Here is a 22,952-nt window from a genome sequence, read left to right as displayed (position 1 = left end):
GACTGAGTCGGCGGCTCTGAGCTGTGCCAGCGAGTGGGCTGTTTGCCGAGGAAGCACCTCAGGAGTTGTCACAGTGCGGAGCGGGGATGGGCGGTCACCCAGTCTGAGTGGGCACCAGACCAGAACCCTCTTCCCCGCTTCAGTCAACCATTTGCATACTAGACTTTCACCTAATATTCGACTTGAGAAAAGACTCTGTGGTGAAACAACTACAGAAATAGCCCTCGGACACCACCATCTTAAACCTCTTCCCTAAAGCTGAACGTTTAGGTTGTTTCCAGTTTTTCTCTAACATAATGGAAAGTGGAGTGTCTTTGTATAGTGATCTTTGTCTGCATTTCTGCCTCTATGATTGAAATTCCAAGAAAAGGATAACCATCATTTTCAAAGCTTTTGAGGTTGCCAAATTGCCCACACAAAGGTCACCCTGTTTACACTCCCATCAGCCTGCCCATCGCACCACACCTTTGCTTGCACCGAGCATAATTTTTTTTTAAAAAAGTAATCTTTGTTAATTTGATAGATTTAAATAAAATACAGTCCTTCATTGTGCTTACCCATTTTAAAGACGGTGTTTTCTCCCCCTTGGGTACGTTTTCCAAGAGCTCTCCCATCAGAAAAATCCCTTGTGAAGAGGACGTGGGTGTCCCATCTCATTAAAGTGACAAGAGCTTGTGTTGGGTTTTCTTCTCACTGGGACCCAGGCCAGGTGCATGACTTGACCTTAGAGAGAGCCAAGCTTTTGGAACAGGCCTGTATGAGAAATGGCAGATGCCAAGGTCTGAAGTCCCTCCTCCTTCTCGAACACTCTCTAGAACCATAGAATCTCAGAACTGGAAGGTGCCCTTGAGAGTATTCTTCCTTCAGGCCCCTGGCTACATAGACAAAGGCTCTGAGCACTGGAGGGGAAGCGAGTGTACCAGTTATTGGTACAGCCAGGACCAAACCTGGGTGTCCTGGGAGTCTTAGCTCAGGGTTCCCACCACCACCAGCCTCCGGCTGCCTCCAATAACCATCAAACAGCAGCCAAGGTGAGGAGTGCTCCTTCATCCTCTGTCCAAACACTCTCTAGGAAGGGTCTGTCATCATCATCTAGACTTAAGAACAACACACAAGGGTTCCCGACCTAGGGGGCGAGTGGCAGCTGAAGCCTAACTCAAGGGCAGGGGTAGAAGATAAAGGCAGAGAGAAAACAAATTGGGAGAGAGGCTCTCTCCCAAACTGGCGAGTTCTTAGAACTCAGCTTTAGAAGTCAGCATTCGAATGGCCACTAGGTGGAGCTCTATTTTCAAAATAAGGTCTCAATCCCTTAGCTCTGAACTGGTTTTCAGCTCAAACGGCCTTAACTTGAAAACATCAAAGGCTTGTTGCAGGGATTTGCTCACCAAATCCACTGGCTCTCATCCAGATTTTATGCCAATCTATAGTCTACAGTCTTTAGTGCCGCCATGAGCTAAACCTTTCCATTTCGGACCCTTGATCATTGTCTGAAAAGTAAATACAACGGAGACATTTATAAATATTTAAAACAGAACCGGGGTTGCGGGGGGCGGATGGTCGGGGGGGTTACAAAACGTGTATTTATCTCAGCAGCAGAAAATTTAAAATATGCATTTAAAATATATTCTAACATGAAATATATATTTTATATATTATACAAATAAAATGTAAAATACACATATATTTCTGTATAGTTGTATATAGTATACTTTTAAATATATTTTAACATAAAATATATATTTACTGCGTTTTATATATAATTATATATTTAAAATTCTGCATGTTTTAACTCCAATTACATATAAAATAACTATTAAATATATTCTATATCATATTTATATAAATACATTAAATATAATTTTTATTTAATAAAATATTTTAAATATATATTTAGAAGTCTCTCTGTTGCTGAGTGATAAGTCTATACTTTCTAACTCCTCTAGTTCTGTTTTCTCCGTAATAATCACCAAAATCTTGAAAAAACTGAATACGTAACCTTTTTATTGACCCATTCAAGAGTTTAATTCTATATTTCTCTAGTTTATATCAGTTCACATATAGTTGAAAATAGAAAAGAAAGGGGGGATTAAAATCGAAGGGAAACAGGAGTTCGCTGTGGTTCGTCGCTTCATTAGGACAGAAAGCAGAGACTCTATTGTAGCTAAGAGGAGGAAAGGCTTTAAATAGTCTCAACCAAATGAGAAAATACAAAACTCCTCTTCTAATTTCTTTTAGTGCTGGTTCCTAACATACAGCTGATTGAGAAAAAAGCATATATTTAACAGTCATTATTTATGCTACCTTGAGGAAAATCATCTCAGTGTCTAACAAAAAATAATAATAAATTTTTTTATTTTAATGAGATCTAATCAGCAACCCTAAAATGCAACTTTTCTCAGCCTCCCAGGAAAGCACAAAGATTCACACCATCCCCCAAACTAGGCTTGACAGATAACCTCACGGAAAATACGGGCAGACGCCATTAATGATCCGGCAGGTAGAGCTGGGTGGAAGGCGCACCTACCTCAGGCTCCTCCTCAAGCATAGCCAGGTTTCACCTCAGGAAACAGAGACCACTTCACAAAGGTTGGAAGATATTTCGTGCATCCTTGCAGTTCTGCCCCTCATTCCAGGACCCGGGATCTGAACTCTGAACAACCAATCACACCGGGGTTCCTCTTCACCGCAGCCACTCCCATCCATTCCCCTTTAATCCATGTTCATTCAGAGACAGGAACTTACACAAACAAAATCAAAAACCCTGTGCAGAAGGTAGAAGGAACTGGGGGTAGCTCATCACATTTTAGGAAAAACAGTCCCCACAAGTAAAGTTCTCTAAGTAAGAGAAGAGTAGGAAAGAAACCTGTTTAGCGGGATGTTAGAAACCTACGTTTTTCATGCGCTTCTTGGCCTCAGATACAGTATCAGAGAACCAATTAGATAAGGTAGAAGTGGGCAGTTTGGTAAAATAGAGCTTCCGTAGGTGAGTGTCTGCCAGAAATTGGGAACAGGATCTTGTATTGTCCACCTACCCTCCAGCTGTCGCTCTGAGAGTAAGATTCCACACAGCTGGATGCGACCACAGACAATCAGCTGGCCCGACCTCTTAACAAATACCAGCTCTCCACAGATGTCACTTCACTTAAGGATGAATAAATAAGGAGGGAAAACCCTATGGGGAGAACTAATTTTAAAAAGCTACAAAAAATCGGAAAGGGATTTCATCTTGATGATCCAGAAGAATCATATCTCTAAAAATAATCTACAGTGGGATCCAGAAGACTCGACAACTGACATTCTCTATAGGATGTAAAAAGATGTAGTCTCTGTTAAGCAAAAGCAAGAAAACCATAAGGAAAAAGTAAGTGGAGATGAAAATTGAGTAATATAAGATAAACAAATGCTTTCAACAAGTACTTACTAAGAAACCATTATATGCCAAGCACTGTGCTCGACGTGGGGAATACAGAGATGAGTGAAACAGACATAATGCCACCTTTGTTGTAGCCTATACTTTGATGGGGTTCGCAGACAATGCAATAATAAACAAATAACTTAAAATGTGATAATTGCTATTAAGAAAGTGAACAGGGTGCTGACTTAGAGTAACTGGGAGGGACCTACTCAGATAAAGTCACCAGGGAAGGCTTCTGTAAGGGGCGGTATTTAATCTGAGCCAGCTATGAAAAGAGCAAGTAAAGGGCATTACTAGCAGAGAAAGCAGCATGCTTTGAGGTAAAAAAAAGAGTTCTGCATGCTTGAGGAACTGAAAAAAGACCAGCGTGCCTGGTGAGTGGTAAGAGGTGAGAAAACATAAGCAGTGGTCAGCTCACGTAGGACCTTCACAGTGAGGAAAAGCACTGTGGATCTTAAGCACAAAAGGAAGTTATTGAGTGTGAATATATACGTGTATGCATGTGTACATGTATTTATATGTATCTATTTATACATGAATATTCACACATACATACATATATATACATACATTTAAATATATGCACGTAGTCAAGGGCTGCGTAATAACATTTTGGTCGACAATGGACCACATATACCATGGCGGTCTCATAAGATTGGTACCGTATAGCCTGGATGTGTAGAAGGCCATACCATCTACCTTTGTACATGCTACGATGTTCACACAATGATGAAATCGCCTAACGACACATGTCTCAGAACACATGCCCATCGTTATGCAGTGCATGGTTGTATATTAATTACTACTGTATAGAGAACAGACCAGAAAATACAATAGAGGAAGCAAAAAGACTCTCAGTTCAGGGATGAGATGATGGTGTCTTGAACTGAAGTGATGGCAGTAAAGAGGGAGACAAATTGACAGTTTAAAGCAATATTTTGAAGGTTGAAACAACTGTGAATGGTTGATGAACTAGAGGAAGACATAAGGGACGGGAAAGGGTCAAGCATGATTCAGGTTTCTGGCTTGACAACACGGCAAATGGACACAAAAGGATAGTAAGAAAGACTAAACACCCAATAGCAGGGCCGGCCCCATGGCTGAGTGGTTAAGTTTGCACGCTCTGCTTCAGCGGCCGAGGGCTTCACCAGATCCCATCCTGGGCACGGACCTAGCACGGCTCGTCAAGGCATGCTGAGGTGGCGTCCCACATAGCACAACCAGAAGGATCTACAACTCGAATATGCAACTATGTATTGGGAGGTTTGGGGGAGAAGAAAAAAAGAGAGAGCGACAAGGTGGGCAACAGTGTTAGCTCAGGTGCCAATCTTAAAAAAATTTTTTTTAAAAACCCAATAGCAAAACTAAAACCACGTTGGAGGTAGTGAAGAGCAGAACTGAGGAAGCAGAAAATAGAAGGTCTGATGTGGAGGACAAGCTTGAGAGAGTCTCCCAGAATGCAGAGCAAAAGGGAGCAGAGATTAAAGAGATGACACAGATGACAGAGAATATAGAACTAATAACTAGCATTTCTAAAGAAGAAACCAGAGCAGTTGAATAAAAGCGAGAGTTAGATAAAAAACCAGTTTCCTGAAACGAACAATACCTAAGTCTAAAAATGTAAAAACCTGTCCTTCAACCAGGAAAATTAGAGTCCGACATCTGGATATTTCCTTGAGAAATGCTTGAATTTACAAAACAAATAATCAGATTTTTTTTTAAGTTTCTGTAGAGAAAAATGCAAAATCAATGTGGCCTTAGACTTTTGCTCCAGAACGGTAATTACCAGAAGGCAACGGAACTACATCTAGGGGTTTGAAACATAACAAGTATGACTCAAGAATTCTACAGCAAGCCAACGTCGTTACTCATTTATGAAAACAACAAAATGATATGTTCACATCAGCAAGAACTAAGAAAATATACTCTCCACGTGTTCTTACCCACAAAAAAATTACTCCACTCCTCTCTAACAAGGGCTGACTTACGAATGAAAAAGTTGTGATATAGAAGGAATGAGTACAAATAGCTTTAATTTAGTCATAGAAATAAGTCTAAAAAGATGTGTTAAATATAATTTCAAAATAAAAAGTAAATGAAAGGTACATTATACTTGAAAGAAAAGTTATACAATAAAAAACATACTACTAATAAAAATTATATCTAAAATCCCAAATATCTACAAAAACTGGGACATGTCAGTAAAAGTTTTGACAGCAAGTGAGAATATTCTATCTGATTTGTTTTGGATAATTGCTATGAAGAAAATAAATAGGATGATGGTTTAGATAATAGCAGGAGGAACTGCTTAGATGAAAAGGCCAGGGATGATCTCTAAAGAACTACAGTTTCCTGACTCTTCTGGAGGCGGAGTGAAGATGCTCTGAGAGAACAAAGCATTTGTATGTTCATCTGTAGTGTTTATTATGTCCAGAATTGACCCAATTGGAATGATATGACATAGCTGGAACTCATAGCCAATACAGAAATAGGAATTAAAAGCACGTTATTTCTTAATTCAGCTTTAGCTGATAGATAGGTAGTTTAAGAAGATAGAGCAGGTAGCTTACTCTTCATGTTATAATTAAAAGAGCAACATTTAGTGAATATTTACAGAACCATTAGCACATCATTCAAGTTAAATCAACCCTTATTCTGTATCTTGTCCTCATAAAGCTGAACAGAATATCTGTTTATAAAGAGGAGCAGAGAGCTTTTCTGTAATATTGAAAAGTTTGTTTTCATAGTTTCAAGGGCAACTGGCTTGTAACCATTACACCATGAATATTTATTGCAGGAAACAACGTTGGTTTAAATTTTTTCTGTTGTAGAACATTGTTTGTTTACTTAAAATTGTAAACTATGGTGAGTTCAATATCCACTTAGTTCAAAGGTGGGAAAATTTTTTCTTTAAAGGGACGGATAATAAATATTTTCGGTTTTCCGTTCTGCCACTGTAGCATGAAAGCAGCAATAGAAAATACATAAATGAATGGGCACGTCTGTGTTCCAATAAAACTTTATTTAAAAAACAGGTAGCAGGCTGGGTTTGGCCAGGAACCATAGTGTGCTGGCCACTGAGTTAGATTCAGTCCTCTCAGTTTGTGGAACTTATTTCTCTAATGATTATCCGCCTTGCCCTGCCTCAGCCGCTTTCATGATGGTACCCTGAGCCACACTCACGCCATTACTAATAACCGCCACCTCTCCATAACCCCCATTCATCTGCCCCGCTCAAGGACCACCATTTTATCTTTCCCACTTACTCCCTCTAGAACCCTGAGTCATGTAATCCTTCAACCTCAGCTTGTCCTTCCGCTCCCCTGATGTCCTCTTTCCTCCCTCCACAGCCCTTCATCCGGGGCGGAAATCAGCATAATCTCTCCCTTGCATAAACCTTCAACTCCCTTGCCCTCTTCTGCTTCGTCACTCACTTGGCAAACTTCAACCTAGTTACCTCCAACTCTGCACATACTGCACAGATGACAGGGCCTGGAGAAAATTCCAAAGCCATGCCAACTGGCCTCATTTTAACTTATAACCATAAATCTCAAGAGGGCACTTTCTGTGCCATTTCCAGAATCCAGTCAACCTCCCGCTCTGACTTCACACCTTCTCTCTCCATAAACCACCAGCACCTCCTCCACCACCATCACTCGCAGCCCGTGACAAGGCTTATCATTTCTCTGTAAGTTAGAAGCTGTCAGAATAAAAGTTCTGCAGATACCTGCCAGCCAGTCCCCACCTTGCCTGTACATGTTCCTACCTAGGGCTACTGCTTCACGTGTGTGCTAGATCCATGACCTCTTACCTACTTAAGGACACACTCCAGCAATTCCTCTCTCTCTCCAGGGTCTCTACTGAATGATTTCTTTGGGTATTCAAACAGCTGCTATTTCTCCTCTCATTCATCTATCTCTTTCTTTCTCTCTCTCTCTCTCTCTCATTCTGGGTGGTGGTGGGGCCACGGGGCACGGCAGAAGACCCCACTCTGAGAAGGAAAAGCAGGTCAGGTAGAGTGAGATTGTCCTCCCCCAACGGGCAGGACCAGGGCAGAAGGAGATCAAAACTACAGCGTAGCCCCAAGGCTGCCCACCCCCATCCCTCCAACTTTCCAGACAAGTGCTGAAAGAACAAGAAGTCCAACTGCTGCCAGCTGAGTTTATTTGAAAAGGCAAAGAGTTTAGTCTAGTTTCCAACAGCCCGGGGCCCATGCCCTGAGCCCAAGTCAGCCTGTGAGGAGAATTTAGATGCTTGTCAGGAAGGCCTATGCTTGCTCACTAAGCTTTTGAGTTGTGTTGTCCTTTCCCTTCTTGTTCTATCAAACGATCTTTATAAGAAATTCTTGATTGTCTTGACAGAAATCAGTGAAATTCCCACACTCGTGCTGGGATGGCTCAGATGATGCGAATGCTCAGTGAGGCCAGGCGTGGTGGCTGCAGGATCTGAGAGAACATAGGGTGCACCCAGGTGGGGAGTGGGATGAAAACAAAAGTGGGGCAGAGGAGGAGGAAGGGAAAGGCAGCAGCTTGGGTTGAGCTCCTTGCCCGGAGCTTGGCTCTCCCACGCTGGAAGGGAGGGGGGCCTCTCCATCCCCCACCAGAGTTCCAGGAGTCAATTTGCATATCGGCAGAGATGAGATGGGAGTCGGCTTGGTGCCTTGTGCATGGCATGGAGAGGCCTCTGGGAAGTTAGGAAGATGGAGCTGGTCTCTTAGAAAATGGCCCAGTGGGCAAGTTAACCATTGTCACATGTAGCCAAGCCCTTCCCCAAAACTTTGGGCATCCAATGCCCACAGACTCAAGGCTTCATGCCAACCTGAGCACCCTACCATGGGCCTGTCCTAACAATGCCCATGTTTCAGATTTTCCTAGATTCTCAACCCTCCCTCCAACTCTGGATTCCCTATTTTCTATGTATTCAGGGCCTGCTAGATATGCAACCACATTCTGATAAACTCACCACAGGGTCCAATGAAGTCTCGACTACTCTTTGTGTAAGATACTTGAAATTTTGCAGATCTGCCCAGTCTTGAGGACAAAACTGGATGCTGAGAATTTCTAGGTCATTTCCTCAGTGTTGGATGTTCACTAGCGGGTTTTAGTCAACCCACACAGAGGCTTTGCGACCGTCACATATAAATGTCACAAAAATAACACAAATGTACTTTCAACTTCAAGATGACCATTTGGGACCAGTAACCATAGTAACATCCAGAGGCACCCGGAAGAAGTGTGGTGGATTCCTCCAGCCCCTGACATGGGTTTCTTCATCTCTTACTTTCCCTCTCTTGCTTTTCTACTCTTTTTTTTTTTCCTCCCCTTTCTCCCTTTTTTCTTGATTCTTTCCTGCCCTCCACACTCTGGAATTATTTCTGGAAGACAGGTGCATGCCAGAATGTCAGCCCCAAGAGGGCAGAGAGGGGGTTTTCTGCTTTGTTCCCTGTGTCTAAGGCAGTGCCTAAAACTGTGCCAAGCACACAGTGGGAGCACTGTCTGGTGAATAAAGGAATGAATGAATGACATATGTGGTCACCATCATCACATTTCTAATGCCCACCAGGGTTACAGGTCAAAGCCTATTGCTTTCTTAATGCCTCACATCGACAATGAGTAATTGTTTTCTAGAATCACACCCCTCCTCCAACAAAAAGTCTTCATTGAGATTAAATAAATATTGCCTTTGTGAATCTACGTTTTCAGGTACCATCCACTTCGCAGTCACTGCTGGACCAGAGCTTGCCTCTTGGGATGCTCCAGAGCTGGAAGGAGACCTTGGAGCTCATGCGGCTTCCTGCATGGGTTTCCATAGAGAATGTGACACACGACTGTGAAGACCATTTTGTTTTCTAGAGCTCTGTTTCCTCTAACTCCATCCCCATTCAGTCTGTGAAAATTGCCCAATGGAAACCCCACATTCTGCTCTTATCAGTGGCCGTTGTAAGTGTGGCTGTCACAAAATATGGCTGTCGTAAGGGCAGGGTGAGTCCCCCCTCCTCTCCCTCACACTTTAGATCAATTCTCCAAACATTCTGTGAACGCAGACTGTCCATGAGCTCCTTGGTCTAGTAACAGTACCTGACCAGATGCTCCACCAAGCACTTTCCATGTGTTCTCTCATTTGATCCTTATAAGAACCCCCGGAGACATGAACTGTTATTAGCCCATTTCACAGGTGAGGGAACTGAGGCTTACTCGGGTTAGATGACTTGCCCCACATTACAGATTTACTAAGTAGAGGAGTTAGGATGTGAACTCAAGTCTGCCTGGCACTAAAATTTATTCTCTTAACTTCCACAGAGAACTCCAGGTGAGGTGACAAGAATCAAGCACAGGTGCTTGGGTTTCGAACTCTCAGAAAGAGTCTTCGCCCTGGGCACATTTCAGAGAGCAGATGCCTCACTTGTGAACATCTTGCACATCGAAACTGCTGACAAAAATGTTTTTTGCTTCTGCACTTTTTGTTATAAGCATATAGTGAACCACCTATATTTAGCATAAATGGGCGTTTGTGAGTGGTCTTGGGAATCTAAATATAATGTATTTCGTTTCTAAATTACAAACAACCAACTTACAAGGGGAATTTTGGTCTTTAGCCTATTTATGAAATCAGGCACTTTCTGAACTAAAAAAGAGGAGGAAAGGAATGAGCATTTATTGAATGTTCATTATATACTACCCACTTTACAGAAGGATTCCATCTAATCCAGTAGCCCAAGGAGAAAGGCCTCTCCCTCATTTCACAGGTGAGGAAATGGAAGCTCGGACATAATGAGTGGCAGAATCAGGATTCAGACCAAGTTCCAGCTCCAAATCTGACTGTTTCCATGGTTCCTCGAGTTGGCTGGCATCCTCCCCACACTGAGCATCCTGGGGCCAGACTGAAAGTGGGCCATCTCCCTCCCAAGCACTCCCCTAGCAAGGAGGAATCCTGCGGCCGGGACGCCCAGCACAGTGCAACGCTGAATGTCAGCTGTATGTGTTTAGCGAGGCTGCTAAGACACTCAACACGAAGGGGACCACCTCGGGCCAGTGACCAAGAGTCTGTCCTTGACCAAACTCTAGCCAGGCTCCTCTGAGCCCTCTTCTCAACTAGTGCTCAACCTGGTCCCATAAAGACTTAAACAAAACACTAACATAGTTTTTAACAGCTCAAGACCGTATCCCTAGGATGACCCTAAACCCCGCTTAAGGTATTGCCTGAGAAAACTCAAGGCTGCCGAAAGAACTGACTGTTCCAGCAACACTTGAAGACAGGGCCCCTGTCTCCCTGCCTGTGTGGGAGGGCAGGAGCCTAAGTGCCAGTTAGCAAACCCAGATGGGTTTCCCATGGACCAACCCCTGCCCCCATAGTTTGTAATTTTTCACTTCCCTGACTGTACGGAGCCCCTGGTCACCCCCCTCCCCATTCCTTCTTTCTTCCTTTAAAACACTCAGGTGCTTCTGTGCAAATCAAAGTTGAGTTCAGTTCACACTGGGCTCTTTTCCCTATTACAATGGTATGTTACTGATTAAAATCCGTCCTCACCACTTTCACGTCCAGCTTGGTTTATCTTTGACGCCAGTCAGCTGGGGCAGACAGCGCTGCCGCCCCAGTGACTGTCACTCTTAATACTCCACTGCCCCCCGCCTTGCTGCTACCCCCCCTGCCCCGCCCACAACACTAGTCCTAGCAATCACACCAACTGGCCTCCACTTCCCCAGCCTCCTGATTCCTGCCTTTTTTTCACGTCTTCCTGGATTTCCACTTCTTGTTTCCAGAAGAAAAAGTAGGAGTCACCCAAGTTGGGCTGTGGTGTGAATTAGAGAAGTTTTTGGCCCAGATGGGTGTTCAGGCCACTGAAATAGCCCACCCGAGCCCTACTCCTTCAGATCCTACAGAGCAGTTTATTAAGGGGATTGGGAAAAAGCAGCACACTTTTTGGAGCTCAAGAACTGGATGCTGGAGAGAAAGGAGATGTTGCTGGGGACTCTGGCTGTTGCCTCTATGCTGCTGGAGCAGCCTCTGCAGGGGTCAGCGCCCTGAGGAGGGAAGAGGAGGACTCCAGGGGAGAAGGAAGCAGAGCTCCTTGGCTCTTGGCCACCTTTCGGGGGAGGAATTCTTCAGGGCTGGCTTCTTCCCTTCAGTCTTTGCTGCCTGCTTTTCAAAACCACTTTGTGTATCTGCAGATGGGGCATCAACTGGGATTTCCATGGGAGTTGGGTAATTTCCAGATAGCTCAGTGTTTCCTCCCGAGCTGGGCACAAGACCTGACACATCTAATGCTTTTAAGTTTTGTTAAGTCATTACTTTGCTTTGTGACGAGTGTTGAGGGCATAGTGCAGCATCTGAGCCGGGCTCTTCCTTGTGCATTTGGGCAAGTAGTTTGAGTCTCTAGACTAAAGTATGTTCATCTGTAATGTAATGTAATGTAAGATTCTTGGAGTTATGATATATAAAGTATCTTTAAACTTTAAAATAATATTTGAACACTCCACATTTTTATGTTTTTCCAGCACTATGCTGGGCAAACAGTGGTAGCCTGAGAAGTTGAATTATGGAGTGCTTACATATGAGTCTTGGAGAATTCTGGGACTCTTTCTCCCACTTTATGACCCATCTCCTTACAGTGTGGCATCAAAGGAAATATAAATCCAACTCCAAAAATAGATAGGGCAAAGTCACCATCCCTCTCAGCAAAACTGCGTTCAATTCCACTAACCCTCAGTATCCCTCTGCCGAAATTTCTCATCTTTCTTTCTCCCATCCCCCCTTCCCAAGGTTGTGAGCTATTCCCTCCCACCCAAGGGAACCTCTCTGCCTACACTAAACTTTTTCAATTCTGCAACCCTATACATTACCACTGAAAGGGAGGAGGAAGAGGAGAAGCTCTTCCTATTCTTGTCTCTGTCATATATGAGTCTAAATGCCATGTAACAACATTTTCCCAAGAGATACAGTTTTACTTAAAGTGCTAGCAATATAGATCCTTGACCTTTCAACACAAAGTTCCTCTAGTTTCTCAAGGCATTTTAGGTCAGTGCCTTTCAAACATTAATGTGCATTGAAAATCTCCTGCAGATTCTGTTAGAAATACAGATTCTGGGATGGGGCCTGGGAGTCTGCATTTCTAATAAACTCCCAGGTGATGGCCAGTGCAGCCGATCCTTGGACCTCACTTTGAGTGGCAGGGTTTAGATGACCTCATTTGTTCTATAATTCCCTTAGAAACGCTGCAGTGGAGTTATTAAAATTATTTCCATTGTTGCATTTCTCATTTTACAATGAGGCAACCTAAGGAATCCTGGCTGGCTTGTGATTTCACCTCCTCTTGGCTTGGAAGCCAGAGCTGGAGGTCTCTGGCCAGTGGATAGTGTGTTGGAGATGGTGCCACGTGGTGCCCTGTCTGAGATGGACAGAGACATGTTAACAGGAAACAGTAGTTGGGACATTTCTCTATGGGTCTTTCATGAATCAAAGATCTGGCTACTGTTTGAAAGAATGTCTTGAATGGGTTTGTTGGAAGATCCAAGGAACCACTGTTTAGGCCAGTTCTCAAATGTCATTGTAGCCTGAGGCAGGAGCAGTGTGAATGAGTTTTTTCAGTTGAAGAGAAAAGGCAAGAGTCTTGAAGTAACAGGGAGCCACTGGGCTAATCATTCAGCTGAATCTGCCCAGCTCTCGTTAGCATATCCTCCCTTACAGAGATGGACTGAAAAGGGAAGTTGGAGGATTCAGGCTATGGAAGGGACAGAATGACCTGGGGGCTGAGGACTGGGGACTAGAAGTCTGATGTTCAGTGGAGAACAAGACCCCAGAGTTGATGATCACACTGTTGGGCAGAGAACATTAGAAAGGGGAAAACATCAGCCAGTTGCTTTCTTAAACATTATTGTAAAGCAAACCATGTCATAACTGAAGGGACCTCAGAGACCTTCTGGTCCTAACCCTCCATTTGCAGATAAAGGAACATCCAGGAAGTTGGGGGACTTGCTCAAGGTCATACTACTAGTTGGGGCTTTTAGCTGGCTTTTGAACTCATGGTCCTGAGCTCTTCATGACTGAACGTGTTGTTTCTCACATTCATTAACACTAACACATGAAATTATGTATGACAATATTGTTCCCAGGAATTAATTTCAACTCTATTTCTGAAACTATATAGGCAGTGACCAGGAAAAAGTCAGTGAAAGAGGTCATCGTCATGTCCCCCAGAGCCCAGCGTGGCACCTGTGGGCACAGTCTGAGGCTTGCTTAGATGTCCACACGTCTCTCTAATGGACAACTGACTACATACCCATGAGCATATTTAATTCCCATAACAGTCCCTTAAGTAGAGAGTATTACTCCAGTTTTACAGATGGGGAAACTGAGGCTCAGAGTAAGTAAATTGCCATAGGTCATGCATCTGCTGAAGTGGGATTCAGATCTGGGCCTGACTTCTCCAAAATCTTGTGCTTCTGCCACCCTCTGCCTAGTCCTTCACCCTGCTGTTCCCTCCTTGAGTGTGCCAGGAGCCCTCACCAGATGCTCTGGGAACAAGACTTGGTTTTCTTCAACACTAGGAGAAGGAGTGGAATCCAGGGGAAACGGTACCTGAAGCTTGCCTAGTGGGAGAGGCAAGATAGAGGGAGGACAAAGCAGGACAATCGACGGCAGAATGCTTGCTTGGTTTTCAACCTTCATTGTACAGTTTTTCCTCTCTGCTCTTGTTTCTATGAAGGGATCAATCAAGGTACTTTCCAGCAACTCTTCAGACTCTTGTTTTGATGAGCTGGAACAATAGTAGTTGTGTGGGTGGTGGGAGCCCCCTTTCTCACTTTTCTTTCCTTCTTTCCTGTCCTGACTCGAGGAGCAATAAGTCACCCATAAAACACCCCAAGAGTGTGGCAGGTCTGGGCAATACCCTGGTTTCTGCTACCATTTATGTGTAGTAACTACTCACGGTTTCCTGCCCTTTAACAACATGTGTTGAGTGCTTGGGAGAAGAGCAGAGAACTTCCATAACCCTCATATCTTTGCTCAACATTGACCATCAGATTGGAGTTCTGTTCATGTCTGCAGTAAGGTAGTCAGCTCGAAAGCAGATTTCTATTGGGAGAGATATTTTTCTCAATTTTTTTAATAGGTCAAAAACCAAATTAGATGACCCACATTATAGACCCAGACCATTTTTCCACGTAGATAGAGAAAATACCCCCATCCTTCAATGACAGGTAAGCTGGTTAGGCTACGATCCTTAGACAGAAGGATGTTGTGACGTGGAGGAAATGGAGAGCCCAGAGCCTGTCCCCTCTGGAACTGAGGGGTTTCAGAAGAAAGGAAAGAGATAGATTAAGGAGGACAAACTCTGGGGTTTTGGTTTACCCCGTCTCTCAGGACCAAGTGTCCTGAGACCTCCCAAGGAAGGAAGGAACATTAGAAACACTGGATCACTGACAGGAGCCTGGAACCTCAGAACTGGCAGTCTACTTCTCTGGGCAGAGGAAGGGGAAGCTTCAGGTCCTCAGAGAATGCCAGCCTTCAGCTCACCCGCACATCCAAGATGGCACAAGATAATGGCAAGTGGGTGACATAAACCTAAGGCAGGGCTTCTGGATGCACTGGGTCTACAGTGGCACACTGGAGTCCCAACAGTCCCAGGTGCCACAAGAAGGGAATACAGCCATCTGAGAATGCCATCAGCCAACAGAGATCTCAGATCACTTCCGAAAAGCTTTGTAAGAATCCCGATATCAAGATCAGAAAAAGTGACCAGGTCCCCAGACTCTAGTGGGGGTGAAGCACATCACTCCAAAGGGCCAGATGAAGCCAGCAGCCCTTCAGAGGGACCAGTGCAGGAAGCTGCCCAACCCAGCCACTTTGTTGCACAGACTGGATATAGATAGTGGACACAAAATGGACCTAATCATCTTGTCTGCCATGCGATTGCGTGAGCCACACCTCTCCTCCATAACCAGGTGAACAAACTTCACTGGTTCACGCCTGTTGTCTGGAGATAATTATTAACTGTGCCCCTTTTCCCTCTCAAACGTGTCCTGAATTGATCTGACATGAGTGGCCATAAAATAAATATTATAGAATATGGTGCATATTGTGATTCCATTTATTAACTAGAAAAAAAATCACCTATATGTCTAAGATTTCTTGATGTTTGTACATCTGCAAAGAACCTGTTTAGACGGACACTGCTAACAGTGGTTCCCTGGAAATTGAGTGGAAACATGGAAAGTGTCATGCTATCTTTATATGCATGGCTTGTTGTACCAGGCATGCGTTTTTTTAAATGGAAAAAAAAAGCATCTCATTTGGAGGATGAATTATAATGGTCACCTTGAAGAGGAGCCAGGAAGGACAATGGAAACTGAGACAATGAGAGCCTAAGCATTTCTGCTAAAGGAACTGAGCATTTTTCCTACACTGAGACAGTTTATGTTACCACAAAAAGACTAAGTTCACCAGATCATTCTAAACATAGTTTAGTTTGTTTTTCCTATTACCCAATGGGTTTGGGCTCATGAGGAAAATCAGATCAGCCACAGGGAAGAAAAGTAAACTTTTTCTGTCCCCATCTAAGGATAAGGTGAGTAGTTTTGTGACCAGGCTACAGTTGAATCCTGACTACTAATTTTGAAAGGTTTGTTACTCATTTCTTCCAATAGACAGAAATTGCACTATTCTTTTGCGAGAGCATAACCTGCTTTATTTCTCATCTTAAGGTTTCACTCTTGGTTCACACTCAAGCCTATCACCAGTGCTAGATCCCAACAAATGAGAGTGCATAGCAGGTCACCGTGCGGCAGATGCGTCACAGGGTATGGCTATGGTCCCCTCGGCCTTTGAGAGGTCAGGTAGGGCCGGGCAGCTGGAGCCCCCTGGGCAGTCACTTCTGGTCTGGAGAAGCCTCTCCATTGGCCCCAGGGCTTGGATACATATTATCATTTGCTGCATATGCCATGACATGAAACAGCTTGGGAAACACTCCTAAGCAAATGAGATCTTGTGAAGTGTTGTGGTGTCAACAGAATCATTATTGCATCAAAATCTGAGAACACTCAGATAAAAGTTGCCCTACCTATGGGCTCCTGGGGACATTTTCATGCCTTCATGGCAGCAAGTAGACTTCAGAATCTACCTCTGGCCCTGTCCCTTCGTGGCCACAAAGGTAAGAATAAAGGGAGAGTCAGGGTCTGTAGAAGTTGGCAATTTGGGAACCCCTATGGAACAAAGTCTTCTCTGGTTGCCTGCATTCCTCATTGCAGGAAGAGGATGTATTCATATAAGTCACTTGAGTTTTAGTATCGGGAGAGGAAAAGGGAAACTAACATTTATGGAGTTATGGAGAACCAAAAATATATACTCTCTACGTGCTGCACACTAGTCTCTCAACTAATCTTTCAACTACTCTGTGATATGCTATATGTCATCAATTTTAAGACACAGGATTTCCCCCCACAATTTAAAATCTCTGAAACTGAGAGCACCTTCAAATAAACAACCTCTTACAACCATTGTTTGCCAAGTAGAGGTCATGATCTAGTTATCATTGCCTAAAAATGCAAGAACATAAAAGTGTCAACACAAAACTTAGAATGACTTGGAGGAACGTCCTAGAAATAATAGTATAACCTGCTTTCAACCCCAGGAATCAAATGATTGTGAAGAGGAGGTGGGGAAGGCAGTGAAGCAGACGTGTTCAACAACATTTCTGAAGGAAGAGACGAAAGTTAGCTGATGTTACATAATTGTAAAGCCAGTTTGAGAGCCAGGCCAATGGTTTTGGTCTTCAATGGATTATTTTAAGAAATGCTGCATCACTAAGGTTTTTGATAGTAACGTCAAGAAAAATTATCCAGGGGCTGGCCCCATGGCTGGATGGTTAAGTTCATGCACTCTGCTTCAGTGGCCCAGGGTTTTGTCGGTTCGGATCCTGGGCATGCGCCTAGCACTGCTCGTCAAGCCACGCTGAGGCAGCGTCCCACATAGCAGAGCCAGAAGGACCTACAACTAAAATCTACAACTATTTATTGGGGGGACGTTAGGGAGAAGAAGTAGCAAAAAACCAAAGAAGATTGGCAACAGATGTTAGCTCAAGTGCCAATCTTTAAAAAAAAAGAAAGAAAGAAAGAAAAATTACCCAAAACTTGGAAATAAGGCAAAGAGAGGTTGGCATGTCATTTCAATGTCGTATAGGTCATTCAATTGTCTAATGGAATGTACTTTTGTTTGACTTGCTAACTGCTACTGGGTAAAGATTCACAATTTGTGAAGTTACATGTTAACTTATAGGTTTTTGTCTGGTAGGGATGCAAATGATCTTTGTCTAATAGAAAAGATAACTCTGAAGGTACGTTTTATTGTCCTGTAGGACACTAAGCAGTTTTGTTTCTAATCTAGCAATCTTATTCCCACATACTTTTTCAATACCTATACAACCTTCGTTCCTGTCGTTCTCCTCTGAACCAGGTTTACCATCCTGCTGGTTCTCACATTAAGCTTTGACGGTTGTTATTCTATACTTGCATAAGAATCTTGTTTTTTTAACTTTTTGAAAAGCATATACTCCAACAATTATGGGGAAAAGTGATTCAAAAGAGACTCTGACTATGAAGAAGTTCACCAATTTATTTTACATTTACTTTCTTTTTAGGTGTACAAAAGGTGATTCTATATTCAAAATATAATTAAGTCCAAGAGAGAACTTACAGTAAATTTATAATAAAAATTCTAAGTGATAGGAAATTATCAAATTATCGTATCATAATTTAGTGGGCATTGGTACACAAAGGAGTCAAAGAAATGCAGATCCAACTGAAGCAGAAAAGGAAGTCAACTACAATCTGGGTGGGAATTGAGGAGGAACGCAAGATCTAAATATCTCAAACCCAAAGGTGTGGACCACTACACCCTGCAATTTGAAGGGCATGGGCTATGGCGGCTATAAATTATTCTCCTGTGTCCCATTAACGTCATAGGATGGATCGGTACTACAGTCCGGGGGGCTGACGAGTAACCTTGAGCATCAACATAGAAAGCAGAATGGACATGGGTCAGGTTGACATACAGTTTCTTTATAGGGTAAATGCTTTTTAACACCAAGAAGATTTGGATTAACATGTAAACCAAATCCATCATTAATACCATTGTATTATATTTCAGGATAATCTGTGTTTACTTGGAATGTAATGTACTTATCGTATTAAAGATCATTTGCCCTATTGAAGGATCTAACTAATGAGCCTTGTGATTCCAATTTAAAATGTGCTTTTGAGTTATTTACACATATTAAATGGAAAGGAACAAGATTAATTATTTTATGTTTGAAAACAATATTGAGTCATTTCACAAACTTAACAAACTGCCTTATTTATATTTTGTTTCATCTGATTTTAAAAAGTTATTATAAAGTATTTGGAAAGGCTTTTCAGGCAGATGTGCTCAAAAAGGTGTCTTAATATGATAAGTTTACAAATGGATTACAATGTTTGAGGGGATCCCATGATAAACTTAATTAGCCCCCTTAAATATTCTAAGTGTATTTCCCTATTTTTTAATATTCAGGTTTCTTCTTAAGTATTTCAATTGCTGATTGACAGACTTTCCCAAATAGTAAATATGATTGTTGTGAACGTACTTTACTAATAAATAAAATAAGATTTGGAAGTTGAACGTAAAAACTAGCTTATTTTTTAAATTTTGTAACTCCAATAAGTTGAATATTAATTTTTCAAACCAGATAGTCACTGAATAATCTTTTCTACACCCGGACACCCACATTAACTTTTTAGGGGGTGGAGGGTAGAGGAGGAAGATTGGCCCTGAGCCAATCTGTGCCGATCTTCCTCTATTTTGTATGTGAGTTGCTGCCACCATATGGCTTGATGAGTGGTGTGTAGGTCCACACCTGGGATCCGAACCCACAAACGCCAGGCCACCAAAGTGGAGCACGTGAACTTAATCACTATGCCACTGGGCCAGCCCCCACGTTCACTTTTGAGTAGAGCAAGCCTGGTGCAGAGCAGGAAGACGGCCCAGCTCATCGTCACTTCCCCTTTCTGAACCTCCATCTGTACAATGCGTAGGTCCTCAATGAATGAGAGCTCTTCTAGTCTCTTCTTCCTTGTCCCTGCACAGTCTGATTTTTCTTTCAGTCCTAACGTTTCAAACACTGGGTGTCAGTATTGCTCAAAAGCACAGACCTATTCTCAGAGTCAGGATGTAAATTGTTTAAGTAAATCCATTGACAAATCATGCAAGAAAGCTTTTAAATGTGTTTGCAAGCTGAACGGCAGCAGCAAAGCCAATTGTTATTCAGATCCCTGAAGTTGGCGTGCAGGTTTCACGAGTTCTTCCACTCGACCCGGGCAAGTCTGCAGTTCTGTTAGGAACTTTCCAACCCCATCTGCCCTTTCTAGGCGCTTCCTTTCCATGCAAGGGACCACTTGTTATAAAACAATGGAGGGACTTTGAATTGCTGGTCCCCTTCATTAAGAGTAACTGCTCCCTGCAGGCCTAAAAGCAAGAGGGAGGGGAAGAGGATTTAAACACAGTAGAGGGAAAATGGACAACGAAAGAGATAAATTAAGTTGATCACAGCTTATTACTAACAATGGCGGAAATAAATCGAACTCAATAAATTGAGGCTCTCAGCTTCTGGAATCCGTCTGGGCACCTGACGTTCACCTTCAGCATCGGAAACGCTTCATCCTGTTGCTCCTCATTTTATGCTTCCTCTTCTCTATCCCCAAACGCAGGTAGAGACATGGATTTGTTTGGTTGGTTGATTGCTCATTGTAATTGCTTTAACCACAACTGCCCAGTGCTTAGGACTCAGATTATTCTCCACTTGGGGGTTTTCAAATTGGACTTTCTTCTGCCCCCTTATCTTATCTTGCTGCTCTTCCCCCACTCCACCAAAGGGAGAGCACAGTGCCGCTGGCAGCAGTGGGCAGTTAGAAATAAACAGTCATGTGTGACTGTGGCAACCTCTCTGGTCTGGTCGTTATCTCTTCTCTCTCTCTCTCTCTCCTCTTTCCCGCTCACCCCTTCTTTCTGTTCTCTCTTCTTTCTCTCTGTTCCTTTTTCATAAAGTGAAATCTATCTACTCCATGAAAGAGTTTCTCTGTGAGTAATTCTACCACTTAGTTTTCTAACATTCATTCTTGACTTTTGAGGGGGACTTTTGCCATTTTGTCTGACACTTCTCATGATTTAATGAACACGAACCACTTTCTCGATAAGCCAAAGAGAAAGGGGCTTGTGGGTGTTAACCACCTAGCATTGCCCTAGGAAGGCGGTATGGGGCTCAGTGCTCCATGGAGGAAATGAAGAGTTGAGTCTGGAATGCATGCTGTTATTCAGCAACTTGCAGGTGCCCCGCGCAGTTGGGGGTCACACTCACTAGTCTGAAAAGATCTTCCAACAGGAGGAAGCCATTGTCCTTGGCCTGACCGAGTCCCTGTTGAAGAAGCTGGAGGAAGGAGACAAGACTGCCTTGCTGCTGGTCACACAACCAGTGAAGGATCAGATTCTCTGGGTACAGCTAGGCCAATTGCAGTTTGGGCCTGGACTCCAGAAGGGTCTGGAACGAGCAGAAGTTGACACTGATTCACCCTCAGCAGCATCGTAGCACTTTGCTTCCCTGCTCCACCCAGCTGCCTGGCCAAGCTCTCCTCTTTGTCAGTTTCTGTGGCTCTTGGTCATTCCATCATCTCAGTGGGATCATTATTTCTATCACCCACATTGTTATCTTTGGTGTTACGGAGCCTTTAGAAAGCCTTTTGGCTAGCATATTTTGGAATCTGACATCTCTGCTTTGGACCCATCAGTTGACAGGTATTTAATTACACACTGTTTGGTAATCTGCTTTTTCCTCTTGACAATTATGGTGGACATTTCCCTTCTGTTATTTAGTAGACTTCTAAATATTATTTCGACAGTTGTGTTGTAATCCATCACGAGATATCCCACAATGTATTCCTTCCTGTTGGACATTTAGGTTATTTCCAAATTTTCAGGACTCCAAATAATGCCTTGATAAGTATCAGTGTAGCAAAATCTTTGCAATCATTCTTTTAAATATTTTAAAAATACACATGTACTGAATGAACACATGCTCTTGGTAAAAAAGCATTACAGATGTGAGTAAAGTCCCTATTAATAACCAGCTTTAATCTAGTCACAGTCATTGTTATAGAGATAACTACTGCTATTGGTTAATGCGTGTCCTCCTCTTTTTTAAGGTGTTTGCATGTATTTTCATGGATCTAAGTAAAATATATAGTGCTGGATAGTTTTTATTTGTGAGGCTGGAAGTGGTGCACAGATGCTAACACGCTATATACATATTCACTCAGCAGCGTATCTTAGAGATGTTTCTATGTCAGCAGAGGAAGGTCTGCATCCCTCTCTGTAAGTGCTGTGTAGGATTCCACAACGAGGACAAACCCCTGCTTATTGAGCTATTTCCCCATTGCCAGGTATTTGGGCTCTTTTTAGTTATTGGTAAGACAAGAAAGGCTGCATTAGATCTTTTCCTCCTGCATATGTGCAAATGTTTCTCTGGGAAGATTCAGAGAAGCAGAATGGTTGGATCATAGAGAAGTCACAGTGGTCTAATGGTTAAGGTCTGGTGTACCCACCGCCCCAGAAGCAGCCCAGGTTCAGTTCCCCAGTAAGGGAACCACACTGCCCATCTGTCTGTTGTCATACTGTGGTGGCTGTGTGTTGCTGGGATGTTGAAAGCTATGCCACTGGTATTTCACACACAAGCAGGGTCACCCGTGGTGGACAGGCTTCAGCAGAGCTTCTCGATTAGACAGACTAGGAAAAAGGAGCTGGCTGCCCACTCCCAAAATACTTGACCATGAAAACCTATGAATAGCAGCAGAGTGTTGTCTGATACAGCGCCAGAAAGTGAGAGGATGGCGCAAAAAGACTGGGCAGGGTTCCACTGTGCTGTACACAGGGGAGCTAGGAGTCGGAATCAACTCCACGCATTAACAACAACAAAGCGAAGGCACGTTTTTAATTTTAAAGGGTCCTGTCAAATCTCCCATCAAAGTGGCTACACAAATAACACTTCCACCAGAGATCCGATGAGGGTATGTGTGTCACTACAAGCCTGCCCATGTTTATGTGATAAAACTTGGAATTGTTGCCGCTCTGATTAAAAACAGTCTCTTGTATTTTATTTGCATTTCCATGATTTCTAGTGAGATTAAGCATCTTTCCAAGTTGATTGGCTATGTTAGGTCACATTCCTGAAAGTTTAGTTGCTGGGTCAAATGATATGTGGCATATGTGTGTAAGTGCATCTCTATTTCTATATCTGTGTATCTATGCCTTGGGGTATGTATGTGTCTTTCTCTTTATTTATTTATTTTTCACAGGGAAAGATTCACCCTGAGCTAACATCTGTTGCCAATCTTCCTCTTTTATTTTTTTCTCCCTGAAGCCCCAGTGCATGGTCGTATATCCTACATACAAGGTGTAAGTAGGTGTAAGTCTTTCTAGTTCTTCTATGTGAGCCACTGCCACAGCATGGCTACTGACAGAC

The 22,952-nt window shown here is 43.1% G+C and overlaps 1 long non-coding RNA gene across 3 annotated transcripts in view; it reads right to left on the bottom strand.

Annotated features, from left to right (window-relative positions):
- The window catches only part of LOC106830077 (uncharacterized), a 45,923-nt gene that overhangs the window by 10,117 nt on the left and 12,854 nt on the right, over positions 1-22,952 (bottom strand). For 2 of the 3 annotated variants that reach the window (XR_011498824.1, XR_006520895.2), the window contains exons 2-3: positions 2,525-2,761; positions 558-753 (exon numbers count right to left, since the gene is read on the bottom strand). This is a non-coding gene — a long non-coding RNA (uncharacterized lncRNA). Of the gene's footprint in view, positions 1-557; positions 754-1,385; positions 1,488-2,524; positions 2,762-22,952 lie in introns of all 3 variants that reach the window. The other variant, XR_011498823.1, reaches the window with a different exon arrangement.

The sequence above is a fragment of the Equus asinus genome, chromosome 27 (assembly GCF_041296235.1).
Source record: "Equus asinus isolate D_3611 breed Donkey chromosome 27, EquAss-T2T_v2, whole genome shotgun sequence".
NCBI lineage: Eukaryota > Metazoa > Chordata > Mammalia > Perissodactyla > Equidae > Equus > Equus asinus.
This window is presented reverse-complemented; position numbering and strand designations above follow the sequence as displayed.